This window comes from Telmatherina bonti (genome assembly GCF_933228915.1).
Source record: "Telmatherina bonti genome assembly, chromosome: 17".
NCBI classification, from domain to species: domain Eukaryota; kingdom Metazoa; phylum Chordata; class Actinopteri; order Atheriniformes; family Telmatherinidae; genus Telmatherina; species Telmatherina bonti.
Window position 1 is genome coordinate 16,834,924 of NC_136615.1, and position 21,656 is coordinate 16,856,579.

The 21,656-nt window shown below is 39.8% G+C and overlaps 1 protein-coding gene across 1 annotated transcript in view; it reads right to left on the reverse strand.

Moving 5' to 3' along the window:
* Positions 1–21,047, reverse strand: part of znf462 (zinc finger protein 462) — a 54,847-nt gene extending 33,800 nt beyond the window's left edge. The window contains exon 1 of the mRNA XM_079257245.1: positions 20,235–21,047. The gene's annotated coding sequence lies outside the window, so the exon portion shown is untranslated. The remainder of the gene's footprint in view (positions 1–20,234) is intronic.
* Positions 21,048–21,656: the final 609 nt, after the last annotated feature.

Below are 21,656 nucleotides of genomic sequence, written 5' to 3' on the forward strand. Positions count from 1 at the left end.
AAGACGAGAAAGGAGCAGAGAGAAGCAAGAGAGGAAGGAAAGGGAAGGGCGGGAGTAGAGGGGAGGCAGTGAGAGAGCATGACGAAGCCACCTGGAAGACCTTCAGTGGTGAGCAACAGAGGACAAAGGCATCAGACTGGGCTTCCCAGATTCCAAAGTCTACTGACATTTGTTAATCACCAACCGGTCTCTCTGCATCGGCGAGCTCTGCCAGCAGTCACACCCTCTACTCAAACTGGCTGACAGCAGCTGCTCTGTCTGAAAGAGGGCCTTTGAATAAGCCAGCATTAAGCTGATTAGTAGTGCAGAGGTTTTGTCCTTAACTGATGGTTAGTGCTACCATCTCATGCAGTCTGGGCGAAAAATGGTCCACAGACATGTTACTTCATTCCAGGATACGCTTTATGGCTACAGATGATTCATCTGGCAAACCAGGCAGGATGTGCGATTAATGACCCACTGATTGAATATGACAAGCCTGTTTTTTTAAAGGAAAAACACAGTGGCAATACCAGCAGGTACACTGAACCATGGTAATCAATTTTTGCAGAGATGAGATGACAACATCGCAGGAAAATCAATACATTTTTAGTTCAAAGAAAGTTATTAAAGAAACAGAGAGAGAGGTGCATGGATAACCACATGATACTTGCAATTCGGATCGCTGTAGCCTGCAGTGTTTACCAGACCTATCCAAACAGAGAGGAAAGGACAGTAGAGAAAGACCTTATTGTATTGTTAGAGGAGATTCCACAGTGAGAAAAGACGCAACTGGAGTCCTGGAGATCACAGACTTCTCCCATCCTGATGTCTCAATAGATGATACATAAAATGCTATGCAAAAGTCTTGACCCACTCCTTACTGTAATTTAATGAAACATAAAGACACATATATGTATATTTCAGCTAAAACAGAATTTATACCATTATGAGCTTGAAAGTCATGTTTGCTATGATTGCCCTAAATCTTCGACTCTTCCTCAACCCTTTCAGTCACAGTGTCTTGCGATTTCTTAAAGTAGTAATCAAGAATAGTTCTCCAGACTTCTTGGAGGTCACTTCAAAGCTCTTCTTTGGATGTTGGCTGGCTTTTGTACCCATCTCTGTCAAGATGATCCCAGGCTGCTTCAGTAATGTTGCGGTCTGGGCTCTGGGGAAGGATCCATCCCTCAGTAAGAGCTGTTGCCATGGATTTTCAGCCCAGTTCTTGAGTAATTTGGAACGTCTCAGCATTGTTTCCCTATTTCTTTTGCTTAAGAATAGTGTCTTGACCGCTTCTCTACCATGGAGGCAATTTTCACAAACAGTAAATGGATCAACTGACGGTGCAGTTGCATCTTTGAGATCCTGTGTCAGATCTGCTGAAATATTTTCTTTTTCTTAAATACATCACTTTCAGATACCATCCAATCTGCTGTAGATTTTTATTTATGTAGTTTATTTAGTTTTTAGTTCACAACTTGTCCCTAGTTGTGCCCCAAGATGAGATATTTCAGATGACAGCTCTTTTGGAATCTCAATGTGGGTGCGTTATTTTTATTTCAAACTGTGCTTTGTTTGGTATTTTGTTTAAGTTGCAGTTGAAGAGATGGGTTCAGAATATTTTTATTTCCAACAGGGTGCCTGTGAAAACGTGCCACATAATACATTTAAAAATCGGGCCTTTGCTAAATAATTAGATGCCAACAGATCCCTGGTTTGTCCTTTTATCCTATCTTATCTTATCTTATCTTATCTTATCTTATTTTATCTTTATCTTATCTTATCTTATCTTATCTTTAAAAACTGCATTACGCATAATGAAATGATTATTAATCTTATTATTATTATCTTATCTTATCTTATCTTAAAAACTGCATTACGCATAATGAAATGATTATTGATCTTATTATTATTATCTTATCTTATCTTATCTTAAAAACTGCATTACGCATAATGAAATGACTTTACATACTCCATTCTTACACTTGTGAGATTTGTTTACATGTATAAATATCAGCATACATGATAATGGTGAAGAATAAATGGAGATGGCACATAGCATAAATAGAAAAGTTCCAGGCTCACGTTGAAGAAAACAAACTTTCAAATAACTATGAATATGTCTTTGGAATGATGCAGCTGATATAATGAAGCAGAACAAATTAGTGAGGCTTTAGTACAGACAGTTTGGATGTAGTCTCTAAAAAGGGCAATTTGGGCCCCATCTGTTGTCAAAGTCCTCCAAATGGGGGATCCCATGATGTTTGGCATCTTTTTTTATGTTTGGAGAAGTTATAAGTCAGTGTTAAGTGGCTTCACAAAAAATGAAAAAAAATAAATAAATGAAAAAATAAAGACATTACATGAACGTTTGGCTCATTAAAAGCCAAAGAAGGGTTGGATGAAGACTTTTGTACAGTATTGCCTAAATAGCATAGAGCATAGAAAAAATTACCTACACTGTAGCACAAAGCTACCTTTTAGACTGCACTTCTCTATTTTCAACAAAAAATGAGCCTCAAGTGAAAATACTTGTGATGCTGTTATACGAGAGTGATATTGTTATTATCCACCTTCTCTGAACAGATATTTATGGACCTATGTGGGACAAAGATTGCAGAGCTTACAGAGGTGTACTGAATAATCTACTTCAACACATATTTAAATGGAATCTTTCCCAAAGCAGCAAGTTTATGGTTACACTAAACACATGATCTTTCAAGTTCGAGTCAAAATCCTATGGAAATATTCAGCTCATTACATTATTATTAAATCATATTTATTGCATAGAAACCACAAGCTTCTGCAAGCAATACATTTTGTAGCACGCTAAAATCTTACTGCTTCTAAATTAATATCTGAAACAGTAAATCCAGGCTTCCACGGCTAACAAACCTGGTTTTTGAAATCCAACCCAAGTTAGACACTAAGATTTGTGAGTAAAAGACTAGTAAAGAAGTGGGAGCTTTCTGGATGTGGATTTAAACCTCTGCACTGTGATTATTTTATCATAAATGCACTGCAGCCACAAGAGACAAGACATCTGCAGCACACCACCAGAAAACAAACAGGTTCATGACCAGCAGCTTCCGAGAGCTGGCACACTGGCTCTATGTGTAAATAACTACAATTCAGCTCCTTTGATAGGGACGTTTACACAGGCATGCCAACAACAGAGCTCTTACCTTTTCTCTGTAACCCCTGTGACAGCAGTTTCCACACATTATTGCACTTTAACCGTTGCTGTGAAATATGCAAATTTATGGACTGCAACAGAATATAAGACATGTCTAAACTTATGTAGGAGATTCGTATTACATATAGAACTGAGACATAATTTAAAAAGAAGAACCACTGGAGGGCTTTCAGTGTGCAGCACTATCATGAACATTATACTGAGAGGCATATACAATGTAAAAGAAAATAAAAACATGATCAATAACATGTCCCAAAGTGGAAAAAAAATTCCTACATGTCTCTTCTTATTAAACGAAGGCAAAATATTTTTTCAGCATGAACGCTGAATTAAAGTATGATTTGAAGTTATATATTTTATGTGTTTTACTTATCCTATGATGGTGTGTCACATCCCTGATTAATCCAATTGTAATACTTCTAAACTAATATTTCACTAACAAATGAATTTGGATTTGTCTTAAAAGTGGAAGAAAGCAAGAAAACTTAGTACAAGTCAGTCTCTCATATTTTGGCTTTTACACTTGAATGCAAACATTTGAAGACCAGGACGTACAACAACTTGCAATTTTTTTTTATAAAGGTAGCGCTGAGTTATTTGCTTGCAGCATTTCTTCATTTGAACGTTTTTTTGTTTTTTTTTTGTTTTAACCCCAACAGAGCAATCTCATTCAATTTAATCTAACAAAACCTGCCAAATGTGAATCCACTCTTACTATGGAAATTCTCACCCAGTGCTCCCCAAACGTCACTTGTAGTTGCAATATATTTTCAGGCTGCTCTGCAAGCACAGCATGTTTACCCAAAGATTTTCAGTGATCTCTGTGACTGAGGACTATGAGGGACAGCCCAAATATGTAAGCTTGTGTTTTTTAGAAGTACTTCATGGTAGATTTGGAGGTATTTTTCTCAGCCTTTATCTTACCACTTTCAGAATTCACTGTGTTAAATAATTGCTTTGATATTTGCATTTAGGTTTTCATGCTATTTTATGGAGTCTATCCGTGCGATGATGCAGCTCTTGCTTCCAAACAACACTATAGCACAACATTTTAATCTCAATCTTTTTTAAGACCTTTGGCGTTTGCCCAGAGTTTGATTTCATCTTGGTTTGTCAACCTATATGAAGAGCAACTGGTTTATCCAGATGCTGTGTTGATAAAGATCCTGACTTTTCTGAAGTATACACCACTTCCTTCTTGGGAATTTTCCATGCAGAACCAGTTTTTCCAAGCAACTCAGCACAGTGAAGCTATGTCCAACCACTCCTGACTCAGCTTAAGTTTCCACAGCCTGCTTTGCAGAACAAGTTTTACTTCACCTCTGCCCCATGCTTGGTTTTTAAAATTTTACCCTGACTTATGTCAAGAGGATGCTTCAACTACTCAAAGATGAAATGTCAACCATGCCTTAAGTCCCCACCTCAAACTAATACAAGCCTGTTGCTGATGCTATGAGAAAATTGAAATCAGTTAAAATATTGATTAGCTCCGAAAAGGAAATCACCTGGAAATTCCTAATATTGGTTCTTAAATGTGTTTTACGAGTCCTAACAGGCACAGTTGTCATGATTTGGGTTTTTCCCTTTGCTTTGTTTTCGGGGTTCCTGTTTTATTTTGTAGTTTTTCCTGTTTAGTTCCCTCGGTTCTTGTTTAGCTTCATTGATTTCCTGTTATTGAGTTCACCTGGTTTCATTTAGTTAATTTGTTTCTCCTGTGTCTCGTTTTGTTCTGTGTATTTATACCCTTCAGTTTCATTCCTTGTTTGCTGGATCATTTTGTTGCGTGCCTTTGTTAAAATAAATCCACTAGCATCTACATCCCTGTTCCCCTCATCTCTGCGTTTGGGTCCACATCTCCGCTGCCATCATAACAACAGTTTAGTGAAAAAAAAGTAACAGAATAGTAGCATTTCTTCTACATTACTACACTTGATGTGTGCAAACATGCTTACTCTGAAAGGTCTTATTTGCTCTAATTCATCAACTGACTGATAAATGTTTGACCTGGCGACCTGTCCAGGGTGTACCCTACCTCTCACCAGAATGGTTGCTGGGATGTGCTTCAGCTTCCCTGAGACACTCAATTGGAACAAGCTGTTAAGAAAATGGATGAATGGATGAGCTGGGGTCATTTCAGACTATTCCAAAGTGTCCTCTTGAGAAAGAACAACCTCCCCTAATGTGAACATTAGGCGTTGTGGCTTGGCAGAGCCTTCTATGTGCACATACCTGTACATCAATACAACAGATTAAAGGAAAGGGGCAACCATGAAGTTACAATGTTTCCTCTTTATCATGCTTGTTTTCATCTCGTATTTAATTTAAAGGGGAACCAATATTTTGATCTAAACACAAAAGAACTGATAGTCTGTGTGATATTTCACCTGAATGCCAACACAAATATGGAAATGACACTTGATTTTTAATTGGTTTCTAAAGTAAAGTGAAGGTATTGGTCATGTCATTCCTAAATACAAAATTAACAAGTGTTAAAGTGGGATATTTTACAGAAATATTGTCATTTCATGCTGTGTGCAGCTCTACTCACTCACACCTGATACAACTTCTTAGCATATTTCTGTAAATCTAAGACATCTGCCCGTTTTTCTCTCCGTTTACACTGTGCATTTTAAATACTCAAAGGGATTATGTAAACATGCCTTTCTGATACCTTAAGGGGAAAAAAAGTAACTATTTTCCATAGGTCATTTAAACTTTAAATTATTAATTTCTTATCATTTCATTGCAAAGATATTTTTGCATCCTAATCTTTAATTCAGTAATGATTCAGACTTTTTCATGGGCTAACTTTATGACAGATGCGGAAAGCCATGAGGTGCCATTTTAAACTTCACATACAATAACTGAAAAATCTCCTGAAGATGATTTTTGACTGAAAAAGTCTCTATAAATGAGTAACAACCTCTGCAAAATAATTGTATGTGAAGGATCCAATCATGCTCCTCAAGAGAAGCACCTTCTGCTGCAAGCTTGGGCCAAGTCAAGCAGCATAGAGAAGTATTTATTTTGGCACCTAAGCTTTAATCATTCTCTTTACCACGTACAACTAAGAGACTTTGAAAACAGACAAAGCTGATGTAAGACTTCGGCTTCAAACTCAAACTTTGCTTCATTTTTTTCTTCTTCATTAGCTCATCCTACAATTGCTGAGCACGTCATTAGACGGATGATGGACATGAAGAGTTAGAGCTTGCTCTTAACTAATTAACCAGTATTTTGTAGCCAGATTGGCATAAAATTATTTAGCATTTCTTTCTCAAACAGTCTGAAGAAATATACTCAATAACATACAGTAAATCAGTACTTATTAAATTAAGTCTGGCAGTTTGATAATGATGGTATTCAACTGGATTTGGTGTCTAATGAGGTGATGAGTTGAAGATGTGCAGTTATTTTAAAGCTTCTCTAATCCGATTAGCTTGAACCTCTCTATTAAATCAAATACAAAAAGCAACTTTTGTTAAAACTGAATACAAATTCACAGTAGGAAAAACAAGCTAAAGATGGTGCTTCGACTGGAAACTCTATCTTTAGATGTATAGTGATAGCCTAGCCTAGCAACAACAGTAAACACACATATAGATAATGAGATTGTTTATTCTTGTGGTGTAACTTTTGTGTTAGATCACATTTGACATAAGATTGTTGTGACTGACTTGTCGAGTGCTCATACTTAGCGGTCGAGAGCAGTGACCTACAAACTAGCAGAAGGGTTGGGGGATTTACTGAAACAAGTGTGATCCACAGCTGCACCAACTCACAACATACAGAACTTTAAGGATCTGCTGCTAACGCCTTGGTGCCAGATACCACAGGGCACCTTCAGGTCTTGTAGAGTCCACACCTTGTTGGGGTGGAGCCATTGTAGTAACACTACAACAAAGGGGGAGGGGGGGGGGGGGGGTGATTTACCATTACTTGCTGGTCAAAAGTAATTTCAGCAGCTGTTTTTTTCCCTTCACAGTCAACAGCTTATTTTATTCAAGTGATTCTGCAGGTCTGCTCAATAACAAAAGAGACCAAAAATTATTTTCACTCAGAAAAATATATGTGACCATACCAGAATTAAACATTAATATTAAAATAATGATATAAAGCACATAACATATTCAAAAAAGAAGCTTACTTATGTGATACACCAAAGCAGCACAGACAATTTGAGTTCCACCAATGAGGCTGCCCTGCGTCCCAAATGACTAAAGGGTCAAGATGACTGAGTCACTGCTTCCACATCTGCAGGATATCTTAAAACTCTCTTTCTGTTCAGGCTGCTGCAAACCAACTAAACCTTAACCCAAAGAAACTGTCAGATCTTTGACTTGCACTTGAGCTGCTCAGTATAAAATCATAATTACATTATCAACATGTGCAATATCAACGCTGCCAAGAGGATTCTGATAGTGTGACATGAAATGGAGCAATTACAGTCTAAAGATGGCTGCATTTCATTAAGGAGACGTCTTGCTTTTGTGCAAGCCACCAAACATGTACATCTGAAGTTATGCGTAACATTAGCACAGAAGTCATAATGTGACCATAATAGTCAACAATGACGCTGCTTATTGTATAGTTCTCTAATATAGTTCAACCATATTTTTATACTCCACATTATTATCATTGTAAATATAAAACTGTACCACATTTACAGCAGTCGAGGCCGTCATTAAGATTCTTTGTTATGTTTGACAAATGATCCAAGCCCAATCTTAGAAAGGGAGCAGTTTAAGTAACAAAAACTGCAACAAAAAATGGTATTAATTTAACTCCTGATTATCAGTTCATCCATTAATACGCTTATTACTCCAGCTCTAATTTTGTTACCTAAAAAAATGTGTGCAGATTCTGAACTGTGACCACTAGAAATGTCACATATAACTCAGATATGATGGAGCACATTTCAGATTCATGTAACATTAATGGCTTTGCAAATCTATTGATGCAAAGCTGAAAATTAGTCAGTTTATCCAACGAGATGTAATTCAGAAGCTCAGTTTTCTTACTAAAACATATCACATGGCCATGAGAGTTTATATGAACTCGTGCAGAATGATTGAGTAAAACATGCCAAAATATATTGGAGCAGTCTAAAATATCCCTTTTCGACATGCTCACACTTGTTAAACAGGTGGTGTGAAACGTACCAGCCTCTAACTTTACTGCACTCAAAGTAAGATGCGTAGTTATCTTTCACTTTGCCTAAATTCAGTCTCCTAACACTTCCTCTTTGCTCTGTGTGCTTCTGACACATAGGACAGGTTGCAGTGCATCCAAAAAAATGAACTTCAAAATGCAGCAGAGGGCCATGCCGCATGGCATATTTGTTTTGTTAATTTGGCTCAAGAGGTGTGAAAAATGCTTAGCCCTTGTCTATAAAGCAGATCACATAACAACTTAAGATCCATCTCTGCTTGCGGAAGTCTTACAGCATGCAACTGCCTGCAGTTCAGACTTTTGCTTAAAATCATGCTTTCATGTTATAAATTCTGATCTAGTTACACTGCAGTTGCATATAAGCATAAAAGTGACTGTGATTCTCAAAAAGACATTGAGCTGTCCAATGTCAATGGAAAGGAGAGCATGTCTTGTATGTTTAGGTGGTGAACACTAAGGAACATTTAACAGTTCAAGAGTTGTTAGAAACTAAAAACAGTGTTTAAAAGAGATAATGTTGGATAAAGTAGCCAGAAATACAAATCCAATGGCATTATAGTGTTGGTCTGTAACTTCTGGATGATGTGCAAATAAGCAATAGTTGGCTAACAGTTTGTCACATCAACTTAAAAGGTGATGATATGACAGTGTTGTGTTCACAGCACGTTGCTGCTGGCAGGCTTAAATAACACAATAGAGTCAAATATGGTAGTGGTGTTTACACTATGAAGCCCTGCGATGGACTGGCGAGCTGTCCAGGGTGTACCCTGCCTGTCGCCCAAAGCCGGCTGGGATAGGCTCCAGCTTCCCCGCGACCCTGAATTGGATTAAGCGGTTTGGAAAATGAATGAATGAATGAATGTTTACACTATGAAACCACATATTAATGATGCAGTTGTCTTTTTTGTGGTGAACAAACACCTGTGATATAGACCTGGAAACCAAAGCCAAAAGGTTAAAAGGGTTTAAATTTGGGGACATCAGCTAACTTGCACAGTCACTGAGCACCACAATGGATCATCAACAACTTCTTAAAGCAAAAAACAAAATCCAGTTTAAACAAGGCTGTATGTCTCGTAGCAATTCTTCGTAGTGCTTGCAGGTTACAGTAATGTTGGCTCATAGTTTGGCTTTTATCTATGGGGACTGTAGAAGATAACAACACAGGTTTAGAACAGAAAAGCTGGTCTGACCTGAATGACCTTCCTATTCCCATACACCAGCTCATTCCACCACAGAAGAACAGTATATTGACTGATGCAACTGCAACCCTGCCTGCTGGTTTCACACAGCTTTCGTAAGCTTGTAACGTGAAGCATACCAATAATAAATCAATGCTTTTTATTTTTATTGTGTATGTTGCTTTTAATGTTTATGTTAAGTAATGTTTTAATGTCTCTCTATGTTGGCCCTGCACTTGACTGGTGACTTGTCCAGGCTGTACCCTGCTTCTCTCCTGATAATTGCTAGGTTAGCCTCCAGCTCTTTCCACAATTCGAAACTGGACTAAACCATATAGAAAGTGGATGGATGGGTGTCAATTAGTCCACAGCTTCAGCCCATACCAGTAGATCTCAACGTCAACTTGCTAGGTTGCCATGTAATGTGATATTCATGGCAACTACATGACTGTTTGACTCCTTGAGCCACTGTGACCGTTACATTTCTTGCTTTCATCTAAATGTCCTACCAACTGTCAGGAGGAACTATTATGACGTTTGTGTCCCTAATTTGTAACATTTTACAAGCAAAATCTCTTTAGCAACAAATTACTTGGGAAGGCCTGATAGCATGTTAGCATAATAGGGTGAAGGACCCAAGTTTGAGTGCGTGAAGTGCCAACAGAGTGAGCCACTATGGACCCCTGAGCAGAGCCCTTAACCAGGTCCTTCTTGCTGTGAATGGGCTCTATAAGTGGCTAAATCAGACAATAGCTTGATTACAGTTTGGCCTTGAAACACCATTATCTATACATCATGGCAACATTTAAAAGGTTTTTTTTATTATTATTATATTTTATTTTATGCTGTAGATTTAGACTGTTTCAATTGTTTCTGTCTTTTTTTTTTTATAATCCCAGACTGAGTCAATGTTGTTGAGATCTGGACTCTGGAGAGAGTGGGGGTGGGGTGAGTGCATAATACCATCTGTTGCAGGACTCCCTTTTCTTCATGTTGCTGAAGATACTTTGTTTTGACTCGAGGCCAGAGCTTTTGGGGGGAGGGGTGTTATTTTGCTGCAAAATGAATTTGGGGCTGATGAGACATCATGATAGCAAGATGTAAAGTTTGACAATTCCAGCAGCTAAAGGACTTAATATATTTGCTCTGTACAAAGTACCCAAATACATGTCAAAAATACAGCTCAGTCAGAAAAATATAAATATATCTAAAATGACATATTACACACTAACTTTATAGTATGTTGGTAATTTAGTGCAACTTAACCACCTGAAACTAAAAGATTTTTATCTTGTTAGTAAAACCTTGATGAGCATATCAGTCTCAATACAACAGCATTTCAGCTCGAGTGTGATAAGAGCAGATAGCTGCACGCTGACCTCATTCCTGTCTGACTGCGATCAGAGCAGAATGCTTCCCTAAATGATGCGATCACATGACGCTGCTCATTTGAGGAAGTCTGAATACACAGAGATGAAACATCGATTCCCACCTGCCCAATCAATGAGCCGGGCCTTTTCTGAGGAGATGTCGGTAATCAATAATGTTCGGTATGAACACTTTGTCATAACATTCATCAGACAACTGCAGGAATTGAATAAGAGGGATGGGAATGGCATGAAATGCACAAAAAAAGAGGACAACATAGATGAAAAATACCAATAATTTCATTAGACATCTCCATGAAATATGTTTGCGAATCTTTTATCTCAGTATCATAATTCCACGAGTCTATTTTTCATTTCTTGAAGGGACAATGCTTTAAATTGATTTAAAACAGCATGTGGAAAAGCATTATTACACATACATACGCTTAACCACCATATACGTAGCTCTGAATCATAGTGGTAGTAATGGTGAGGCCACACCATGGCCACGACCAAAATATCATTGCGACAGGCTGGAATCATCAATGTTCCCTTAAATTATCAACCACCTGACTAAAAATGCTGGCATCAATCTGGCAAATCTGTTTCAGGAGACATATGGTATTCCAAAAGTAGGTCAGCCATTAACCAGCAAATACTGCCATTACCAGAGAGATTCTTATGGCTTTACTTCTTTAAAAACTCTAAGAGGTCTGACATCAACGAAAAAAGATCTTTTAAGACTGCACAAATTCAGAAAGCATAAGTTACCCACACTTCCTCTTACAAGTCAAAAGTTCAACTCCCACACAACTTCACTCACTGCAGAGAACTAACCAGGTTCACTCATTAGCAAGATTTACACTAAGATGGTTAGCTAAAAGCTTTGCTAACTAGCTTCACAGTTCACAGCTCTTTATCCGGGATGCCTCCTAACAGGATTTAAAGGGGAAAAAAATTTAAACTATGATGATGATTATTATACAAACCACTCTTACTTAGCTTCCACAGCTGGAGCTAGAAACTTCTCAGTTCCTACTGCTGCCTTTGTGCAAGCTGAAGCCTTGCATGAACTCTGGGATTTTGGATTGAGGACATTGTTTTCAGGCTTTAATCATTTTTAAGCTTCTTTATTAAATTCTTCCTCAAAATGTAGAGAACCATTTTCTCAACCAAGAACATACCAAATGTGTCAAAGCTGCATGCTCTGTTCTTCTGTTTTTTGCAGATCAAGGTGAAAAAAAAATTGTTGTACTTTGATTTCATCAGACCACGAGATCTATTTTCTGTGATGTACGAATTAACCACATGCTTGCAAAATTAAAATGTGCCTTTCGGCTAGGAGACATCTTCATGCTGTTGCCCTGAGGAGAGCTCAGACGTGTGCAGAGCACATAAAACTCTTGCCCAGTGCATGTTGTGGACAGATTCTACTGTACAGTCCTTTGGCTATTTTTAGCTATGCTGCTGGCCTCTTGGTAGTTTTTCCTTTAGAGCTTCCTCTTCATATGACCACCCAGACGACCTGATCTACTCATGGTCTTTATTGTGCCTTTTTCTTGCTATTTTCTTGACGCCATTATGCTGGCAAAATAATTTATATTGTAAATCAGTTTATTAATCCTAAAATTGTCTTCGCTGACTCACTGCTGTTCATGTTCTTTACCATTAGTGAATTAAAAAATCAAATTTTATATGATCTCATTGGAATTGGTTTGAGCTAGACACACGATTTTCCATTCAGATTTATTGAATCTTTACACAAAGTTTGAATGAAGCAACTATTGGCGCAAAGCTTTTCAGACGCTGCAGTCCAGCAAGCTTTGCTCATCTGTCTGCTGCCTGACCTTCACAAGTGTCACATTCAGAGGGTGTAAAAAATAAACAACTCATGGCAGCAGGTTCAGGTGACTCTTAAGCATTCTAGGTAAAGTAGAGAAAAGACTAACTACCTGAAGTAGGCTTGGACCAGTCTCAGCTCTGATACACTTACTACGGCTTACTACATGTAGGCTTACTACCTTCCAACTGGGTTGACTGAGTGCTCCTAACACTGATTTACACAGCAGCACCATGCTCGTCCAGTTAACGCAGTACACTCTTTGCACATCTGTTATGGAGCAGAGCTAGCAGAGCCATTTTGATCTTTGGACCTCAAAGCTTTCTGCTGACTGAGGCCTTCAAGCAAATCCTCACACTAGAAACAAGAGAGAGAAGCTGGAAGAGGGAGGGAGGCAGGAATGTCTGTAGCATAGCTGCCGGTTGGAACAATATTGTCATTCAGGAATGAGAAGATCATTTTCTGTTCAACATCAACATTGCCTATTCTGCAGAGTCAAACAGCGCCTGTGTCAGCCTGTCCATCTGTGACAGATGGTTACCTGGCATCACCCATGTATCCAGATCAGTGGACTCAATCTCCTTTTTTTTTCTTCAACTTTGCAAACCAAGACATTTCCTTTCTCAATCAAAGACATTCATCTCACTAATTCCACATCTTTCTCTAAAACTGCACCAAAAAAAAGGAGAAAGAAAGAGGCTGGCCATCATTGAGCAAGTAACCTTGCTCCAAGGGTAGCTTTTGTACTCAGCAAAGGGCTCAGATTGTTCCTTCTGAAGAGATGGGTGGCTGCAGAGAGCATGCAGTAGCAATGTTTGGTCTCTTTTGTGCAGACGATAATGACCAAGCAGATTACGAGGAAGTGGGCATTAATGGCCATCTTCTGTGTGGTTTCTGTCTTCAGTTTGTCATGGTGAAAATGCACCACAAAAAAAAAGAAAAGAAATGAAAAAAAAATTAAGATGTGGTGCAGACTGTCTTTTGCATCTTAGAGCCTCAGAGATATTAATGTGACCTTCAAGGCTGAAATTTTCACAAAGCAGCTGAACAAGGGCCTCGTGGATCCCTTAGTTAGCGCCTCCTGGGTGGGAAGGTTAGTGAATACTTTTATATGTCCCTCTCCTCCTTCTTATTTACAAAACCAAAATGGTACCTTTACATAGCTTTTTTGTTTTATTTATTTACCTTCTACTGCACGTTTGTTTCAAATCAAAAGGACCAAATGAAGATGGCTATCAGAACAAGGATTACAGGTGGAAGCGAGACGACGAGCTCGAGACCTCTGACAGTCTGCTGCTAAACCTTCTTTCAGTAAAGGCACCTCACTTGGCTGCGCTCTCATCTCTCCCTCTCGGGGCTGACAGAATTATCTTCTGCATCAGAGCTGAGGCTGGGCCAATGCTCCACACAGAGGACTCCATTTCACACAGCCAGCCCCACAGTGGCCAAGGAGACACAGCCAATCACGCTGGAGTATCAGTGGCATGACCATCCACCATTTTGTGCTCCTCAAGGTCTTTGACTGTCCTGCTCAGCAGAGTGGAGCTGCTTGCTTGGCTATCTTGTTACACAGATGGAAGTGTTTAACTTTAAGAGACCTGAGCGAGCAGCTTCCCCTCCTGCTGGTTCCTCCGCAGATTGTCATGACAGGCAGCAGAAAGCAGAAAGCAGAAGTGAGATGTGGCTTTTTGCTCACAGCAAAGATGGCTACCTCAGACTCTGTCTTTGCTTGTTCTTCACAAACTGACGGCAGCAACCAGAATCCAAACAGGGATGATCAGATCACCATCGTACCAAAACATCTAGAAGATCTATTTCAGCTTCTGCAATGCCCATTGAATAAAGGTGACCTGTCCTTTTTTATTTATTTGTTAATTTTTTTTTTTTTTTTTTTGCTTGTATGAGGAATGCATGGAAAGCATGAGGGATGAAACTTGCGGCAAACCCTCAGAAACACGATTAAATGTTCTATTCCATAAATGATTAAGTGCACAATTTAATTAATAGCCTGAGGCGTGAGTATTTTTATAATTTTAAAAGGAAAGGAATAGGTGGATATATTTGACGTTTTTTTTTCCAAGGGTTTCTTCCCTTGAGCTAAAGGAGGAAAAAAAAAAAGTATCAAACCTAATATAGCTACAGTTGAGCCATTACTCCAAAAACTGAACACACATAGGTTTGTGGGCTAAATAAACAACGCTGAAGAGTCATGCAAGTGAAGGACAGATCTTGGAGAGAAACCAGGAAGTGTTTTTCCACAAGGACAATTACTCCAGGAAACCTTACATTCCATGCAGCCTTGAAGTTCATCTCTCCTAGGAAACCGTTTCCTGACATAAATCAATCTGCTGCTGTCTTGAATAAATGCTGCATTACCTTAGAACACATACAAGAAATACTAAACAAACCACAAGGTCAGCCCTGGAGGTGCACTTCCACATTTTCACTAGCAAGTCAACTAAAAAAAAAGACGTGCCTCTCGTCACATCTCAATCCGAGCTTTCATCCATTTTTAACCATTTGATCATTAAAATGCCATCATCCATGTCTGATTTCTCGGGATTTTCCCTATAAACAAAAAAATGCAGCTCACATTAAAAGGCTGCAAGATAGACTGAAACTCTTACTGGTGCTCAGTGGACAACTGCCAGAAAACACTGCAATGCTGACTTCCTTGTAAGCCTGACATGGCAGTTACTACAGTTACAGAGGGTGGGTGAGGTTACAAGCTCGTCAGGATGGACTATTTCAGCGTAACCATGAGAGGAGAGGAGAAGCAGTCAAAAAAAATTCCAAATTTGAGGTTGTGGTGGTTTCCTCTAGGAACAAACAAATGAAAAAAAAAAAAAAAGCTCTGTATTTGTTCTCTTTTAAAGATTCCAAGTTTATTTAAGAAGAGAAAAGATGAAGTTCTTCTCCAAATCCACCAAACTGACCTCTTGAGGCAACTCAACAAGTCTGAGAAGGGAAAGATGAGAGACCCATCAATATTAACTTACCACTGAGACCTCCTTTCCAAGCTCTTAAATATTTAATCGTCCTTGGACAGCTCTGTTGCTTCGGAGGCCGAGCTAGTGTGGATCCCATCTACAAGACCACTCCTGTTCCTGCTCAATGAAGGCCTTGTCTGGTGGCACCACACTGCCCAAGGAACGGGCGTCTCCAAAGAATTCAGATTTTTTTTTTCTCTTCTCCACTCCAGGCAGCTTGACGCTGACAGAGTTGGTTCACTGTGTCTTATTAGAGAAAGACATGAAATCCAGAAAGCTAAGGAGACCACGCAGATGGCTTTATTTATCTCACTGGACAAACAGTCTCATCAGCATGTCACTTTACACCTTTGACTTGAGTCATACTAGTCCCTTTTTTTTTTGCTTTCCATGCATGTTGAAAAAAGACACAACTGTAAGCTTCACTGAGCTACTGGGTCGTTTTTCTTTCTTTTTTTTTTTCCAGGAGAGGAAACACAGTGTTCAGCTGTTGATGTTCTGGTGGAAAGCAGAGAGGAGGAACCAGTTCAGCAGCAGTGTAACGTGGCAACTGACAACAGAAACTGGAATGACACTTCTTAGCAAGCCACTTCCTTGTTCCACTAAAGCCCTGACATGATGGTGGATTCAAGTTTTTCACATATCCAGAACAAATGTGCATTTCAAAAGAAAAAAAAAAAGGGAGAAATGATGGAGTTTAAACATTGTTCACAGGCTGTAGCTTTGTGGCTGCATGAAGATGGAAAACAGCTAAATGAAACAGACAGTAAGGAGGTTGTGCTGTAGCGTCGAGGCTGCTTTGGCTCTGTGTGTTTCAGCACAGTTGCAAGTGTAGCAGCAGGGCCGGGCTGCATCTCATGAGCCATGCATCATGTCAAGAAAGCACTCACTGGAGCATTTCAATTTGCTTTTGTGTGTCTCCCTGGCCTTCTTCACTGCCCCAGGTAGAGAAGAATGGAGAAGTGCATCAGCCACTGTGAGTGAGTGAATGAGAGGGAGAGTAGGGGGGGGGGGGGGGGGGGGGGGGGGGTGTAGATGTGTGTGAGCAAGACACAGAAATAGGGTGAGTGATGAGCTTCACGACCACTTCCTTCCAGCATTCAAACCATCACAGAGGTCTCTCTTGTTTGATCTCCTGTCCTCCCTGTTGAGCTTTTTTTTCTTTTCTTTTTTGTTTTTGCCATAACTCTGATATACCTCGCAAAATCCAGTTGTGTGTGTATAGTTTAATTCTACACTATCAGCTTCAAATCTGAACTCTTGCACCATATGTTTTGGGCAGAAACAAAATCCAAACCGTTTAAATCATGCAGATGTTGTAGCAACTCAACATATAATTCAACCACCACATCAATTAGTACAGTTCAATACACTGTAATAATAATTCAACATTGTATTGATGAATTATACTGTTGCATTCATATGCAATTCACACTTAAACATTGTAGCAGATATAAGCTAACATATTCTACATTGTAGACTGGAAAGTGCTTTAATTCATTATAGAACAATTCACTGTATTTTAACCATTTAACTAAACCTAAAGTGACTATCTACTGGCCAAATGTACTGAAAATATAGTGGAGCTGAAAAAGAAAGTGATCTTAAAATTGATAAATAAGCATGTATTATTATTATTTCACAGCTCAGAAGTGGAGTTTATCCACATTTTGAGGCATAAAGCTGAATGAAGTTAGGAGGGGGTCTGGAAGCACATGTATTTCATAAGTTCATTATAACAATCTAACAATAATATATTTGAACAATTAATTCATTTTTTGGTGTTAAAAAGGTGTAAAAATGGGAAACAATCAGTAGGCTTATAGGCTGACTGACTTTCCAAACCAAGTTCGTTTTGTTATTATATTTTGTATGAAAAAGAATAGTATAAAGGAGTACATACCAGCTTCAAATAGCTCCTAATTCATCTGTAGATGATCAGAAAGTAAACTGACTAACCAACCAGGTCATCAATGAAGAGAAAAGACCACAACAGCCAATGCCAGTATGATTTTCAGTCTTTTACGTCACATTAATGGTGCATATTACCACATGGTTGAGTAATTTATCAAATTACAACATAGCAAATTGACACACAGGCTGATGGATCCCAGGGGCCTCGGAGAATTGTGAGGGGGAAGAGGTGGGTCGGGGGGGCAAAATCCTATAGATCACCTGCTCATGGCGCAAGAACAGATTAAGAATGTGTTGAAGACTTGTGAAAGTTGCTAGAGGGGCTGGAAGTGCAAAGAAAAGCACACACAGCATCACAGAGGTCCCTCCACTAAAACATCCCAATTACTTCCAGGTCCAGAAAAGACTGAACTCATTTGCACAACATCCAGCAGACTAGATCCGCTGCGCCTGTCTGCCAGACAAATGTGTCGACCGCAGCAGATTCCTGCCCGGTTGTCCTCTATCAGCTCCTCCTTGAGAACCTGTCTGCCCTGCCACGCCAGAGAGAAGGAGCGTCGCCACCATTTTGATTGCTCTTCTCAGCCCCAGCATTGTCGCAGCACAGTGTGTCAAGCTCACAGTCTCCTTGTCAGCAAGATTTCACACAGTGGCCAGGGGAACTGCAGAGCTGTGCATAACCACACACAGACACACATAGCAGCTAGCAAACGCACCTCTTTCACTTTCCTAGCAGGCTGGACACCTTCAGCATATAATGTGTGAGAAGACACCTAAGGCTGAGTGGTGGACACAGACTGAATCACAGCAAAGAGCTTGTTAATAAATAACAAACAACCTGATCCATTAGTATAATAACTTTTAAAGTACTTGAAAAACCCTACACACAAGTGTTATCGTGTAATAACCTGCACATGTGCTAGCCAGATGTCCACTGGTCTCTTTTAAAGAACCAGTCTGAAACAAATAACAAAAAAAAAAAAAAAAACCTAAGAAACTCATCCAAAACCAGAATCATCTTGAGAACTTCCTATAAGAAACTGTCTGCAACAGTTATTTCCTCACCCACACACACACACACACACACACACAGATGAGAGTACATGCATGTTATGACACCACTTTGTTGAACATTAACTACCTGCATGGCCAAAACACTGCACTGCTCTGCATTAAAATCCGTGCCTCATCCCAGTGTCCTTCAGCCACCAATAATCACAAGAACCCCCCCGAACAAAAAACAGAAAAACTCTCAGCTGTAGATCTTCCAGAGCACATCTTCTCTTATTCACATACTGTTTCTCATCGTGTTCATGGAGTTGGAGCACAGAAGTTAACCTTGAAAGCACCACCAAAGGATCTAAGCTCACTTTTTTCCCCCTTTTCAGGAGTTCTTCTGCTTCCTCTAGCAGACTAAACTTCCAAGCTCGGAAAAAAAAAAAATGCTGAAAAAAGCAGCAGAAGAGGAGGAAGAGGAGGTGGCCGAGCATTTTCTTTTTTTTTTGTTGTTGAACACAACCTTTGTTCTGGCGTGAGGGGATCCTGCCTGTCTGACTCCAGGGCTCTCCTTGGAGACTCATCTGCTTTCCTCCATTTTATGGTGAAGCCCTACTAGTGTGACATACCTGACTGGAAACCAGTGACAAGCAAACAGGCATCCAAGCAGTGCAAGGAAGGAGAGGGAGGAAGAGGAGGTGGGGGGTGGGGGGGGGAAGCAGGTAACAATATAGCTATAAGCACCAAGAACAAAAGCGTACAATAAAAATATACACAGCCAGAACAAGCTTATACATCCATCCCACCACCATTAGGGTCCGTAGCTCCAAAGCTGCGGAGAACCAACTCAAAATCGCCACCAAGATGAGGTTTCTCTTATTAAAAAGGGGGAATGAGGAGCAGGGGAGGGGAGAGCACGTATAGCTTCTTCACGCTGGACATGGCTTTCATGGTGCGTGCGTGTGTGTGTGTGTGTGTGTGTGTGTGTGTGTGTGTGTGTGTGTGTGTGTGTGTGTGTGTGTGTGTGTGTGTGACTGGACCAGCGGCTATGGCAGCTCCTCGGTGTCGCTAATGGAGTCTGGTTGGGAGAGGAGAGCAATGGCTTCTCCATGAAGCTAACACGCAACAACACGCACGGCCGGAGAGGGGACGCACGGCCGCGGCCAGCAATTCCCCCTGACCAGACATGCCGGAATAACAAAAACACACTCCGCTCCTGTGCTGCTCAAACACGCAGGCTGGCTTCCTAACGCCGCCGCGTCCATTTCCTTGTGTCACTTTGACAACAAACCCGAGAGGCGACATAGCGAGGAAGAGCTATGGTTAGGATATTAACTGGGAAGCGAGAAGACCCACTTGACTTTGGCTGCTTTTGGGTGCCAGTCACGGCACGACTAAAAATCTCGCCCCGACTTCCTCGTCTGGACCTGGACTGAAGCGAGAAAGCAGCTCTTTCCAGGTCATTCACGAGGCGCTCTCCAAATTATATCCCATGATCTACCATACCGACGTTCTCGCAGACCTTGAAAGCCCAGTCGAAATCTTGACGAAACTGGAAATATAGTGCAAGAAGGGTGGGAGAAAAAAAAAACTCACTGGTACAATCTTCTCCTCAAGCGATCCTCCCAAAAGTTGTCCTCGTATTTCATGCGTGCGCCCGGTCGGTCTAATGGATGATCGCCATCTTTCCTGCTTCTCCTTTGCTGCAGCTGCAGATGACCTGAGATCCGTCTGTCTCTGAATAATGAGCAACCACACAGACAAGGAAGACAATCTGCAAAGCAGGCTACACAAAGAAGTTTGGGAGACTAGCAAGCACCAGAGGGTGCACAAGAGTTTACGATGAGACGAGGGAGCATCAGCAGGATGGACAACGTCTATGCCGGAGAAGCTCATCCTTCATCTAGACTGAAGTCAGATGATCTGCAAAGCCTTATGAGCGGCTCAAACCACCACCAGATACATGCGGCCACACTGAATTTTATATAGGCTTGCATGGTATGTCTGCCACGTCACGAGGTTATCTGCAGTTCACTTTAGAGGTGATGCTGCTGCTTCTCACCTTAGATAGATAGATAGATAGATAGATAGATAGATAGATAGATAGATAGATAGATAGATTTAGAAAATAAACAGAGCCTTTTTATGTCAGCTTTCTTTCAGATAAAATCCAAACACTCATGTTATTTTCCCCAAATCTCCCCCTTCTTTTCAAATAAAAAGCAATAAATTCACACACAAAAGTAAAAATTAAAAAAAAAAAAAAAAAAAAAACACCACACAGTCCTCATTCGTTTTTACTGAGAGAAGCATGGCTTATATGTTGTTGCTGCTATTACACAGTTACTGCAGACTGCTGCTCTGTCCAGCAGCTGCTAACAAAGAGGGAGCCCAACACAAAAGGTGCACGGTCCTGCTTAGATGTATGTCAGTGGAAAGGATGGGGTGGGTGCCTAGGGGGGCGGCTGAGCTGCAAGAAGAAGGCATGCATGGACGGGTGGGTGAGAAGTACAGACAGGAGCAGCCTATATCTACCTTGCATGATTAGGTAACTACACTGTAATATCATCTGAGATCATATTTCAATGCAAGTTATGTTGAAATAGACTGATATTTGTTTATTATTTATGTATTTCTCTATTTATTTATAACTTCTAACCAGTAAACTTCAAGTAAAGTGACTTAAACAGAAACAAATAACAGCAATGATAACAGTTTAAAGCCTTTATGTATATGTTCTCTTCACAAATATGACTCAAAACATCTTCACATTTTCAAATAAAACACTTTAATTTATCTATAAGGAAAATGATCAAATATTCAATATCTATGAGCAGCAAAAATATGTGAACGTCTACAGTCAGCATTTGATTTAAGAGTTAAATTTCCATTCAGTAGGATGATAGCTGTGAGGAGAATCAGTTTTAAATGGCAGAGATTTGAATAGGATATATTTTTAAAGCATTTATGTGTTTAAAAAAAAAAAAAAAGAAAAGACTCCTCTGCTACTGTGATCAA